At 35.2% G+C, this 13,816-nt stretch overlaps 2 non-coding genes across 2 annotated transcripts; one reads left to right on the plus strand and one right to left on the minus strand.

Annotated features, from left to right (window-relative positions):
- Positions 1-11,584: 11,584 nt before the first annotated feature.
- On the minus strand, positions 11,585-11,656 carry TRNAE-UUC (transfer RNA glutamic acid (anticodon UUC)). The gene has a single exon. It is a non-coding gene; the product is annotated as a tRNA-Glu (tRNA).
- Positions 11,657-12,558: 902 nt separating this feature from the next.
- Positions 12,559-12,630, plus strand: TRNAE-UUC (transfer RNA glutamic acid (anticodon UUC)). The gene has a single exon. It is a non-coding gene; the product is annotated as a tRNA-Glu (tRNA).
- Positions 12,631-13,816: the final 1,186 nt, after the last annotated feature.

The raw sequence follows: 13,816 nt of genomic DNA on the forward strand, positions 1-13,816 counted from the left end.
GGGCTTACTGTTGTGCGGTGTTAGCGATGATCTTTCCTTGTCCGAAAAATAGACTTGGTGTTTTTTCAAAATCTGGTACAACTTTCTTTCGATTGATGCAGTAGGGTCCCGTGCGATCTTTGTGTATCGTCCCTTCTGAAGAACCTCTTCGATCTTCTGTTCGTAAAGAACGGTATCCATTACCACAGTAGCGTTTCTTTTATCTGCAGGTAGGATCTTGATGGTGTTGTCTCTACGTAGGCCGTTCAGAGCTCTACGTTCTTCGTTGCTGATGTTAGATGTTGGAATTGGTTCCCGATCCAGCTGTTCTCTAATTTTCCATCTGAACTCTTCTGCCTCGGTCTGGTTAATAAGGGAACTGGTGGATTCCACTGGTGTAATTATTTCCAAAGTGGGCACAGATGTTGGCGTAATGGCGAAATTCAGGCCTTTCCTCAACAAGGATTCCTCTATTCCCGTGAGCGGGCGGGAACTCATGTTGATGACGGTGGCGGCTTCATAGTTGTCCTGTTTTCGGTCTGTATTTGGGCATTGTTTCCTCACTAACTTCCCCCATTTTCTATTGTGGATATTCTCCATGTCTTGGCGGATCTTCAAGCACGTGCTTTCAATCTTGGCAGAGATTGGTCCATGACCATCTTCCTATTTATTTCACTATTATTTCATTTCAGGTTTAATTTTGTTTGATAAAATTGTTATTTTCAGGCATTCATTTTTAATTCTCCTTTTTGTAGTTGTTCCAGGGATTTCAAATCATTTTATATAGTAGACAATGTAAGTCCGAACTAGTGAAATGCACCATCTTTATTCATTTCATTCAACGGCAAGTTTCCGAATATAGCCCACTAAACAACCTTTGAAGTCAATGAAAATATTTTTAGAATAAAATGATTCATGATATATTCGTTTCTCTTGTGCCAACATCAACCATACAGATACTAATAACGTGAAAAGACCGGCTCTCACAACCTACTTCTAATAATAAGCTCACTTAGCGAATTTATTAAATTCTTGGGCGAACGCCAATCAAGTGCAAGATTTTAATGAGTACCAATTTATTTCCTTTCAACGCAGGACGTTAATGAATCTAATCAATTAAAAAGACTTTCCAAGGTAACAATTACCTACTTGAGAATGTTAATTGATAAATGGTCCTATTAAAGTCGTCAATGTAGGTCATCAAAACCACACCTCGAGAACAACTTGTCGGATTATTTTATTTGCATATCCCTTATATTTTATTATTGTGTTTGGGCTGTCACGGGCCGCGGATTGTGTTCCACACCGGGAGGCTCATACGGTTCATTAAAGCTGTTTGCTTGAGGCATTATTTCGGTCACCGGTTTGGATTTGATTCGGAACTTTGTTGACTGAAATACATACAAAAACCATGAATGAACTTACTTTGTAGAGTAGTGTTATTTGGTGCAAATATTAGGTTGTTCAAAAGTTGAGTCGGTTTCTATGAGTCTACTTTGAACAATTCAATTTAATTCGTTTATTACCTTTATAAAACTATAGTCCGTTCATAATTTGTTGATAGCTCACTGCAAGTTTGACCCTCATTAGAGAACTGAAATACAGAGAGGACAGCTAATATGATATAATAACAAAAACCAAACTAAAACTGGCAGTTTAAGATGTTTTCGACTAACCCACCTTGTATCTGAAGAAATACAATACAGCTATAAAACTTTTAATCCGATTATGTAGGTATTTTGAGTGGAAATGAGTGACCAGTGTTGTAGAGTATATGATTAAAACATTAGTTACTTTAAATAAATAAATATATTAATATTCTTAAACTGTAGGTACTGTAAACTGTATTTTTATTTTTAAAAAATTTCTTTATTTTATTCAAAAATAATAAGTTACTTGCAATTTGTAAAAGATACATTTATTCAATTAATACCTATTTTTAAATGATATAAACTACGATTACTTACAAAACTATTCAAATTCAAAATAAACAGGATCATCTTCGGAATCCGAGTCGTCTTGCAGGTTGATAATTAGCGGTTGTGTCTCTACAGTCGCATCAATTATATTGTCAAGATCCCACATTTTTTGTTCTTCTTCTATTGCATGTCTTACTGCATCTCGCCAATTTTGTTCTGTAATATGTTGTAAAGACTCATATAACAATTCACGTACAGCTTGTATTTTATATGACGTATTTTTTCTAGCCACATAGCTTTTCATTTGTGCCCAAATGAGTTCAATTGGATTTAATTCGCAGTGGTAGGGTGGAAGTCTAAGGACTGTGATGTTTCGTCTTTCCGCCATTTTGTCAACTACGTATTTCTTGAACTTAGATTTGTGTTGCCGGGCAATTTTTAAAAGTTCTGCTTTAACCATTCCATCTTCGTAAGGCAGGGAATTATTCCGCAGCCAGTCAATGATATCCTGTTTCTTCCACGCAGTCTTTCAACTAGTCGTGAATGATAAGGTGCATTATCTAATACTATAATTGAGTTTGGTGGTATATGTTCAATCATCTGCTCAAAATACTCTTCGAAAACATCAGCTGTCATCTCCTCGTGATAGTCTTTTGTGCTTTTGGATTCAAATTCCAACAAACCATGCTTAGCAAATCCTTTTCCACTGCCAATGTGAGAAACTATTAATCTACTGCCTTTACCAGAGGGTGGGGAAATACCAGTAGACCAACCTTCCATAAAGGCTTGCCTGGAGCTTGATATATTTTTATCTATCCAAATTTTTGTGAGAGTATGACCTGCGTTTACCCACGTTTCGTCCTGATAGTAAATTGGCCTTCCTTCAGCCCGAAATTTTCGTACAGATCTTAGATACTTTCTTCTCCAACATACTATCTCTTCCCGGTCAATCAAAAGTGATTTTCGGTCTGATTTCTCCCACCGGAAATTTAATTCTTTTAAAACTTGCCACAATTTGGTTCGTCCGACATGAGGCAAATCCGGATCGTCTCTAACTTCTTGTAAAATTTTGTTTAAGTTGGGTATTTCTTTTTTGTAAAAAAATTTGTGAATTTTCCTTCGAATACCATTTTTGGTAAATTCATCAATTTCAATAGGTTTTCTCCCCCTCTTTAAGTATTCGTTAGTATTTGGGTTAGCTATACCTTTTTTTTTCTTTCTGATAGGAACCTATATATTGTTGACTCCCCTACGCCCGTCATGTTGGCACAACTCTTGATTATGTTCTGAACAGTGTTTGTGGGATTCTGAGAAACCAGAGCCTCGTGAACGTTCAAAACAATAGTCTTCTCTCTTGGTGAATAGACAGCTTACTGACTGTACGCAACAGTACCGGTGTAAAACTTGATGATGTTGATGATGATGACGAAGCCATCGCAAGCAATCAAACAAAACAAGCAGGAACGAAAGGTACGTATATGTTTGTAGGAATATGAAAAAAAGTTACTCACGCACTGCACAAAATTCGCAAAATAAATATTAGAGACGTTAATTACTGCCGTAGACGCCGAAACACCAACGAGCCGTAAATTAAATGCGATTAAAAAATGTACTAAACCAAAAATTATTTTCGTTCGTAACAACTTCACCCTTTCAAGGCAAGTTTCGAATATAAACTGAAGCTTTATATTTAATGAATAAACACCTAAGGAACCTCCGCCTATGATTTTACGAGTTTTACGACCGTTTTATGACTTGGGCCCTCATTTTGTGCTATCGACAAATTATGAACGGACTATAATTAATACAGTTTATAATAATAATGATAATAATATCAAATCAATTCAAATCAAATATGCTTTATTGTCCAAAGTATAAACTCGTTGACAAAGCTAATAATGTATAAATGAGTTTCACTATAATAACTATACATATACATTGGTTTAATGTATGTGTCATACTGACATATGGTTACGATTTTTAGTGCACAGCTAAAACAATTATAGACAAATAAATGAAAATGCATATAGTATAAACGCACATAAATACCACACACATACATATTTATATACATCCTAAATGAACGAATAGTCAGACATTAACAGGTAAATAAGGAAGTCAATAAATAAAATATATAAATAAATAAGATAAACAGACACTGTTTTCAAAATTGCAGGAGCTATTAAAATCAACATAAGCAGTGCTTGAACAGGGAATAATTTTATTTCAGAATTCCATCCATATCTTTATCAAAGTACTCTTGAACACTATAAAACACCTGGTCAATGAGAACTTGCTTTACAGATTTCCTGAACAGATAAGGTGATTGGATATCTTTAAGACTGGTCGGTAGATGGTTATATATTTTAGCTGCATTATACCGGGTGTGCCACATTTTATGTGACAGGCAATATCTGGTTTGTTGAAGGAGATACACAAAAATGTTTCATACAAAAGTTTTAGGAGTTCATGAGAGCTATATTTTGATATAATTTTTAAATATACAGGGTGTTTGGTGTAGGTGCTACAGACCAAAATTCCATTTTTTAAAATAGAACGCCCTCTATATCATTACATATTCAGATGCTACATTAAATTCTGATATCATTTCATGTTTGGTTTTTGAAATTCGGTTACGGCGTTGTTGAGTTATTGCTTAAAATGTAAAGTCTTGAGAACGACTATTATTTTTAAAAATATCTCATACAATTATTCTCTCTGCATCAGATCACATGAAAATTAGTCAAAATTTTGGGTGTTCGAAGTAATGGTTTCAATTTTGAGTTGTGGAATTCAGTAAGGAATCATTTTGAATATGAAACAATTGCGAAATTGAAAGAGGTGTATTCGAAAACAAATCTTTAATCAATAACAATGTAAATAATATAACTTGATAAGTCATTTCATAAGAATGGTAGGTACCTAGAAATAAGTCATAAAAATTGTTCAAAGTGATGCCCATTAGATATTATACAGGCTTCGAAACGTCGAATCACTTCTCTCGTACAAGTCGCTCTTATAATATCAGGCGTAATATCACTGCACGTTAGTCGAATTTTCATTTTCAGATCATCCACATTCAAAGGGGGAGTAGTGAAAACGATATCTTTTAAATAACCCCATAGGAAAAAATCAAGCAGTGATAAATCTGGGGAACGAGCCGGCCACCGAATTGGACCCTTATTACCAATCCATCTATTTGGGTACGTTCTATCCAGATATTCAGTAACAACCTGTAAATTGTGAGGAGGAGCACCATCTTGTTGCCACCAAATTCCTTGTCGTTCTGCTATGGGAATATCTTCCATCAACTGGATCAAATCATTTTCTAGAAAATGTAAATATCGCAATCCATTGAGATTTTCATTGAAAAAGTAAGGTCCTATGATGCGGCCATTGAACAATCCACACCATACATTAATACCCCAAGTAGTTTGAAAATTACTTTCGCGGACCCAGTGGGTATTTTCTTGAGACCAATAGTAACTGTTATGTCGATTCACAACTCCATTATTGTGGAATCGCGATTCATCGCTCCACAAAATTTGACTGAATATGTTAGGACTTTCATGTAATATTACCTGAATACAAGCAATGAATTCAAGTCGTCGTTCAAAGTCCGTGGGTTTCAAACCTTGTACCAACTGAATTTTGAATGGATGGTATTTATTTTCTTTCAGAATTCTCTGTACATTAGATTTACTCACACCGACTTCTTCTACAAGAGTACGGATAGAAACATGTGGATGAATAATAATATAAGCCAACACATCGATCTCTAAATCTTCAGTTCTAACAGATCTCGTATGATGACGATGCTTTATAGTAGAAGGAAATGACCCAGTTCGCAATTTTTCTACAACTCTCGAAAAAGTCATTCGTGCCGGAATGGGTCTGTCTGGAAAACGTTCTTGGTATAGACGTTGTGCTTGACGGCAGTTTTTCTGACATTCCCCAAAAATTAATAACATCATCATCAATGCAATCACTTGGACTGAACGCGAAAGGCATACTGGAGTTTTCGCACAAAGAACACAGTTACTGTTTTGCAAAGAATCACTGAATCGAACTGACAATTCAACAACATTTGTTACTATGGCATCAACAAGCATAAGCTACTTGATGAAATTGTGCAATATAAAGCAATTCACCCTCAAGTTAGTCACATTCTCAAGAATTTCAATATTATATTCAACTGATATCGATATCGTATCGTAGAGGTGAGGTTGTTTGTATTCAGTAGTAGTCTAATTCAATTTAATAAAAGATATAGACTGGATTCGTGTACGAGTAAATAAGTTTTTTTTGAAACTTTATATTTAAGGAAAAGTGCAATAACTCAACAACGCCGTAACCGAATTTCAAAAACCAAACATGAAATGATATCAGAATTTAACGTAGCATCTGAATATGTAATGATATACAGGGCGTTCTATTTTAAAAAATGGAATTTCGGTCTGTAGCACCTACACCAAACACCCTGTATATTTAAAAATTATATCAAAATATAGCTCTCATGAACTCCTAAAACTTTTGTATGAAACATTTTTGTGTATCTCCTTCAACAAACCAGATATTGCCTGTCACATAAAATGTGGGACACCCGGTAGATCAATGAGTTTTTAATCAAATTTGATGATGGAATAGGCAGTCTTAATTTGTCGCTTTGGCGAGTGAAACCAACAACAACATCGTGAGATGATTTGTTCTTATGTACTAGGCACACAGTTTCGAGTACGAATAAATAAGAAAGTGTTAGTAATTGTTGTTCCTTGAACAACGGTTTACAAGACTCTCTAGGCCCAACTTTGCACAGATATCGGATGGCACGCTTTTGGAGAATGAAGACTGTATTGAAGTGTTGTTGGTTGCAGGTGCCCCAGCGTGGTACACAATTTTTGCAGTTACAATACCCAATTCATTTGACACCGTTCGTAAAGCATAACATCCCGAAGCTATTTTTTTGCTCAGCAAATTAATATGGTTATTGAAATTGAGGTTGCTGTCCAGATTGATTCCAAGAAATTTATTTAGTTTTTTGTTTGATATAATATCATTACCCATCGGAATGCCTGACAAGTTGCAATTGAATGATATCAGATTGGTTTTTTCTATATTGAAGGATAGCAGATTGGAGTTGCACCACTCTCTCACTTTAAGAATATCTTGTGCTATTTTGTTTTGAAGATCATTTTCATTAGTGTCATGCCACAGGATGGTTGTATCATCTGCAAAAATTGTGAACGTTCCCTCAGAATCAATATAAGCTAGATCATTGAAATACAACAAAAACAATACGGGCCCCAGTACCGAGCCTAGGGGTACTCCGTGTCTAACAGAGACAATATCTGACAGTGTGTCAGTTCTCACAACTTGGGTTCGTTGACTCAGATATGATTTCATCCAGTTGAGGCTTTGATTTCTGAAACCATAGTGTTGGAGTTTGCGAAGCAGAATTTCGTGGTTCACACAATCGAAAGCTTTCGATAAGTCACAAAAGACTGCTGCGCATTTCTTTTTCAGGTTCAACTCAGAGTAAAGTCTTTTTAGCAGATGGAAAATTGCATCCCCTGTACTCTTTTTGGATTGAAAGCCAAATTGTTGAGGCTTTAAGATTTTGTTGGCAGATATGAAATTCATCAACCTAATTTTTACCAATTTTTCTACAGTTTTACCAAGGGTTGGAATAAGCGAGATGGGTCGAAAGTTTGAGGGATCTGAGGTGTCACCCCCTTTGTGAATGGGGATCACAACATTTGATTTTAAGAATTGTGGGTAGGTTCCCTTGGCAAAGGAGTCATTAATAAGTTTGACTAGTAACTCTAGAGTAAAGATTGGCATATTCTCAAAAATTCTTATCGATATGTTATCGATGCCACAGGAAGTTTTATTTTTGAACTGCTTTATTGTATCTATCAGCTCTATTAGATTGGTTTCATATAAAATAAATGTTTCATCAATATTAATGGCATTCATAAATAATAAAGGATCTGGTGCATTATCTATATTATTTGACAGTCTCTCTGCTATGGAGCAATAGAATTCATTCAGAGTGTTGCCATCCAAGGTGACATTCTTTGCCAGAGTGGGAGTTGTGCCCCGAAACTCATTCACTAATCGCCATGTTTCTTTGATGGTATCCTTACTGTTGCAAATTCTATCATGGTAGTAGCAACTTTTTGCTGCTTTTACAACTTTTCTATAGATGCTTCTGAATTTATTGTAGTACTGATTAAAGTGAATACTTACGGTGAATTTTTTAATGTAATGTAGGCTTCTCAGATTCTTGGCAGAAATACGAATTCCTATAGTTAGCCAAGCCTTTATGATTTTGTTTTTATTTTTCATTTTCTGCTCAGGAAATGATAATTCAAAACAATTAATAAGACTATTATGATAGTAAAGAAAAGGATCATCAGAGCATAACACAGGGTTCCAGTCCATATTTAAACATATATTATAAAATTTTATGTAGTTTGTTTCACTGAACAACCTTCCAAATTTACATTTTTTTTCATAAGTGTTATAATTGAGTTTTACCTCACTATAGACAGCTTCATGATCCGAAATATTTACTGGTATAACAGAGCATGTAACACTTTCTTCCGGCAAATTTGTACAAGTGTAATCAATTTTACTTTCGGAGCCTTTTGTGATTCTGGTGGAGCCGTTAGTGTGCATGTACAAGTTGAAAGATGTGAGTAGACTTTTTAATTGCTGTGTTATAAGGTTTTCATCATCAAAGTTGATATTGAAATCACCAGCCATAATAACGATAACGAAAAAAGAGAAGTAGCTTTTTTTACTTGGCGGAGTTTAGCCATACAAATAAAATTGAGTCTAACATGTTGAACTGTTGAAACTATTAAAAAACCGAGGGATTGAATGTTCTCTCCAATTTCTGAAGCTTCCATCATGTGTATCGCGTCTGTATATCAACTTCTTCAGAAGATATTCAGGTTGCTGTTTTATTCTGAGGTTATAAACGAAATTAGCCATATGCAGTTCTCTTCTGTTAATCATTTTCAGTCACCCAATCTTATTTATGAAAGAAGATATATGATCTCTGAATTTCAAACCAAAAATCAATCTTGTACATGCACTCTGAATTCTCTGTATTCTTGATGATGTGATTTGGTCAAAACAAGGGCCATGACGATATCGCAGTTGTTGAATATGGATAAACTATCGCATAAAATGATTTTCATGTTTCGACTGAGAAAATGTCTGTTCGACCTTTTTCATATCGTTGTTCAAAGAATGCTCTTGTGTTAACAAATATAAATTTGTATCGTCTGCGTAGGAGTGCATTTCAAATATTTCAACTGCTTTGCCAAAGTCAAAAGTATAGATAATATAAAGAGTATGATTTTCACTATGAAGGGTTTTACAAAAACCCCGACACGAGTTTTGATATACAATAGCTTTCTCAAGCGTTTACTAAAACGTTTGTTTGAAGGTGATTGACAATGTTTCGTGATGAATTTCACTATATCGGACTTCCATTGTCTACTATATAAAATGATTTGAAATCCCTGAAAAAAGTAAAAAAAAGGATAATTAAAAAAGAATAGCTGAAAAAAAAAAAATTATATTAAGCAACAATAAACCTGAAATGAAATGATAGTGAAATAACCTACAAGTGAAAATATAATAATTGAATAAATAAAAATTAAAGGAATGAAAAAAGAAAATAATAAAAAAGTGTAGAGATACAAAGTCACGTTAGTTCACGACGTTTCGATTGTTGGTATCTACAATCGTCTTCGGGTGATGACTGGACTGATTCCTCCGAGAGATGACTATTTATAGGTCGTTGAAATACTTTCACTTTCTCTGCTTTCCATTTTCCGCTTCACTGATTCCGTGAGAGATGACCGTTTTGGCGGGAGTTGGCCATTTTTCGTTTGATGATGGGTTTCCATATGTTTCGTATTTCTGCGCTGGCCTGGCTGAATACGTTGTTGGACAACATATATGCGGCTTCCTTAAATTTTCTCCTAAACCAATGTTCCTCTCTGTACAAGATCTCAGCTTGGGACCACTCGATGTTGTGTTGATGGGTCCAAACATGGTCTGCTATTCCTGATTTGATGGTTTCTCCTCGCTGTGTGTGCTTCTTGTGCTCGGCAATGCGAACATTCAATGGCCTCTTAGTTTCACCAACATAGGATTTTCCGCACTCACAGGGTATCCGGTAAATGCAATTCTTGGAATCGCAGTCCGCGTTTGGGGGCCTGGTTTTCGTGGGGGCTTTCAAAATCAAAAACAACTTATGCATGGACATTAAGAATAACAAAGTAAAAAAGTTCAGATTCAGAAAAATCGCGAGTGTATAAATTATCATGTGGGTCATGTCCAAGAGGATACTCCTCTTACCAACTCTGCAGAGGCGTACCAAAATAATATTTTTATTTATTTAAACACATGCATAGGTAATTACGTAAATATTGTTATAGTAGGTGGCACTACCTGGTGTCAATGGTAAAACTGATTACATTTTCGTATTATGCCTAATACAGAACTTCAAAAAATCTACAAAATAATTATTATGTTCCTTTTATATAGAAAGAGAACTACAAAGCAAAGAAATAATTACCTATGTTATGATTATGAAGTTTCAGAATCCATTGACTAGTCCGAAGAGGAATCCCCAGTCACACTTAAATCTATTATTATTTGGTCGAAAACAGTGTCTACCATCCCGTCCAATCCCGTCTCAATGTTCTTTCCGTATCCGTTCCATTGCGAGTTCTAATAAACGTTGGACATCAGAAATTTTATATGTCACGTTTTCACGAGCTACGTTACGCTTAATTTGAGCCCAGATTAATTCCATCGGGTTTAACTTTCAGAAAAGAAAGAATGAATGGTAGAGCGTACAAAATTTTTCTGGTACTCGTCCAATTCATTTTTTTTCTACAACGACAATGTACTTTTGGAGCTTGCACAATCCCAGTCACCTTTTTTTCATGTATAATGCGTTCAATTGTCGACACGGATATTCCCATTAAAAATGAACACTGTGGGCTACAGCTTCCACTATAGCCATTTTAACCCACAATAAACTTATCGAAGCAGAAAGCGATAAACCACTTCTAGATCCTAGAATCCAATTGGAAGCGCAGCACAAGTGTGCTGTCGTCAGCAAAGCAATATAATGGATTCTTGGTTTTTCCCAATAAGTCGTTGATATACAATTGAAAGAGAACCAGAACTAAATCGATTTACTCTGTTCAACCAAGAAACAGAGTGCTCCAAAACATTATCATGCATAGTGCACGTGATCTCCCAGACAAGGCTGCTTGTACAGAGTCGCACTTAGGAAGAACAAAACTTTTGTTTTTTTTGTAATATGTGGCTAGATATAGGACATTTTTTTAGGTGTAAAATGAGGACACAAATTAGCAGTTTCTTCAGCCGTATCAGTACTTGACATTTAAAACATTTTAAACTTTCAAATACCGTATAACAAAGAATTCCGCCAGCCGATTGCAGTAAAATCTGATTGGCCAGCATTTGTTTGGGTTGCTTTTTTCGTTGGATGGATATAGTTCAGTGTCGCGACGCAAAGTTGACCTCATCAGGAGTTAATGTATCACGTTAAAAAACTGTAGCCTACTCCGACGACAAATCAATAACTATTTTCTGAAGATTATAGTGTGATTATCCAAAATGGAAAAAAATTCCGATACCGGGAATCGAACCCGAGCCTCCTGGGTGAAAGCCAGGTATCCTAGCCACTAGACCATATCGGATTATATTGAGCTAGGTCCGAAAATTTTTGGCAATTTTGCAAAAATGTTGTCACTTATGTAACTTATAGCTGTTGAATCGGCTTTTCAATTGTTCACCGACAAAAACATGTATTTTGTATCAGGAAACAAATCAAGCAATCACTTCAAAATGGTTTTTGAAGTTCTCGTCATATCTAAGATAGAAATCTTAGCACTTCAACTGTATCTACGAGAAACAATAGTCCAGGACTATTAGACTAATACATAGTATCATGGATCGGTTTCAATGGTTTCAAGAAATATTTCTTTATGCCAAGGACGTTTTTCAAGAGGTATTATTACCGCGTCTATTCTAACAAATACACTTTCTGTTGCAGGAAACGGTTTATTCATGGGGGAGGAAATAGGGATAATCTAAATCCGCGGTTGTTGCAGTCCTCACTGTTCCATTTCATAAATCACATAGTTCTCAATTTTGCCAGTGTGGCGGAAATCGCAGTTTTGGAAAATAGTTTATCATAATATATGATTCGAAAAACTTGTTTTAGCTTTCTTTGGATGGTTGACGTTTCACAAAATAATCCTTTTCCGTTTTTAAAACCCAAAAAAGTAACTTACCTATGACAACTCAATTGTAAAGAGCTATATTTTTTTTCACACACTGTTTCGAACGTCTTGGGAAATCTGAAGACAGCAACAATTTATAATATGTATGTCCTGGACTATTATCCTTTGTGGTTAAGAGTGCTTAGATAATTTGTATCTTAGATAAGACGAAAACTCCGAAATAATTTTCAAGTGATTACCTAATTACTTTACTGAAAAAATTTCGATTCTTTTTTAAAAACTGAAAATTGGATTCAACAAGGGTAAATAGCATACTTGACAGAGTTTTCCAAAATTTTGACAACTTGCAGATACAATCCGATATGGTCTAGTGGCTAGGATACCTGGCTTTCACCCAGGAGGCTCGGGTTCGATTCCCGGTATCGGAATTTTTTGCATTTCAGGGGCTGAAACACTTTCCTCAGGGAACTTTTTTTTGAAGTGATATATCATCTTTTGTTGATGTCAATTTGATTACAAAATATGAATCGAGATGAAAATATTAAATGTATAGTTCTGTTATGATTCGTTATATTCATTTTTCGACAAATATTCCAATTTCACCTTATAAATAGAAGTTTTGTTTATTTGTCAAATTGTTTGTCTTTCGCCAGCCTGAAATTGTTTATAGAATATGGAGTATCTCAAGGTTCTACGTTCTACGACCCCTACTATTCAACATCTATTTTCCATCATAATAATTAATAACAAAAACCATACAAACGTTATATAATCAAAATGTCAACTAATTTCATCTGATTAATACAGTATACTGTATGATTTTCACTATAAAAGGTTTTTGAACTGAGAGCTAACGGCAACAATGTTAAATGTTAAAACTAAATTCTAACCGGGTTCATTTCTATTGTCTATATGCATCGCCATTGTAAATAATTGAAAAGTGAGATGATTCCATAAAATTTGCCCCCCGTAACAAGATAGCTTCTGCATATCGATAGGAAGTACGGACGAATCGGTGAACCAGTTCGTTAAATACTTTGGAACATCGGTAAACTGATCAAAACTTCGCAGGTCTATTATATTTGCGTCCTTAAAATGCCATAACTAGTCATTCGGTTTCTTCATTATCAAGCGTCCTTATCTGCATAGGCGTAGTGTGTTTCTTGTGAAGGTGACTTTCATTTGTATTTATTAAATATATTTTATTATATTTATCAAATAGACTCTTCTTCGGGCGTGTCTTAATGACACGCCCGAGGAAGCCATTGTATGGCGAAACACGTGTTGCGTTTTTGTAAAACTATCTAGAAAATCACACAATAAAGTGTTTTTGGAATACGTAATCAGTTTTATCATTGACACCAGATAGCGCCACCTACTATAACAATTTTTACATAATTACCTATACGTAATTACATATATATCAGAAATACGCCGTTATTTCCCTGTTATGGTAATGATCAACGGTAGTTACCAAAACTATACCAACCAAGATTTTCATATTTAGAACGATGTAATTCTTCTGTGAGTCTGGAGAGTACGTACTTTCCGGCTATAGCTGGACTACTTCTTCAAAGAATGAGTGTCCGGAAATAGATACTTCCCAGGCGTTTG

The sequence above is a fragment of the Leptinotarsa decemlineata genome, unplaced genomic scaffold, assembly GCF_025532065.1.
Source record: "Leptinotarsa decemlineata unplaced genomic scaffold, Ldec_3_MD MMD2_P_RNA_scaffold_1, whole genome shotgun sequence".
NCBI classification, from domain to species: domain Eukaryota; kingdom Metazoa; phylum Arthropoda; class Insecta; order Coleoptera; family Chrysomelidae; genus Leptinotarsa; species Leptinotarsa decemlineata.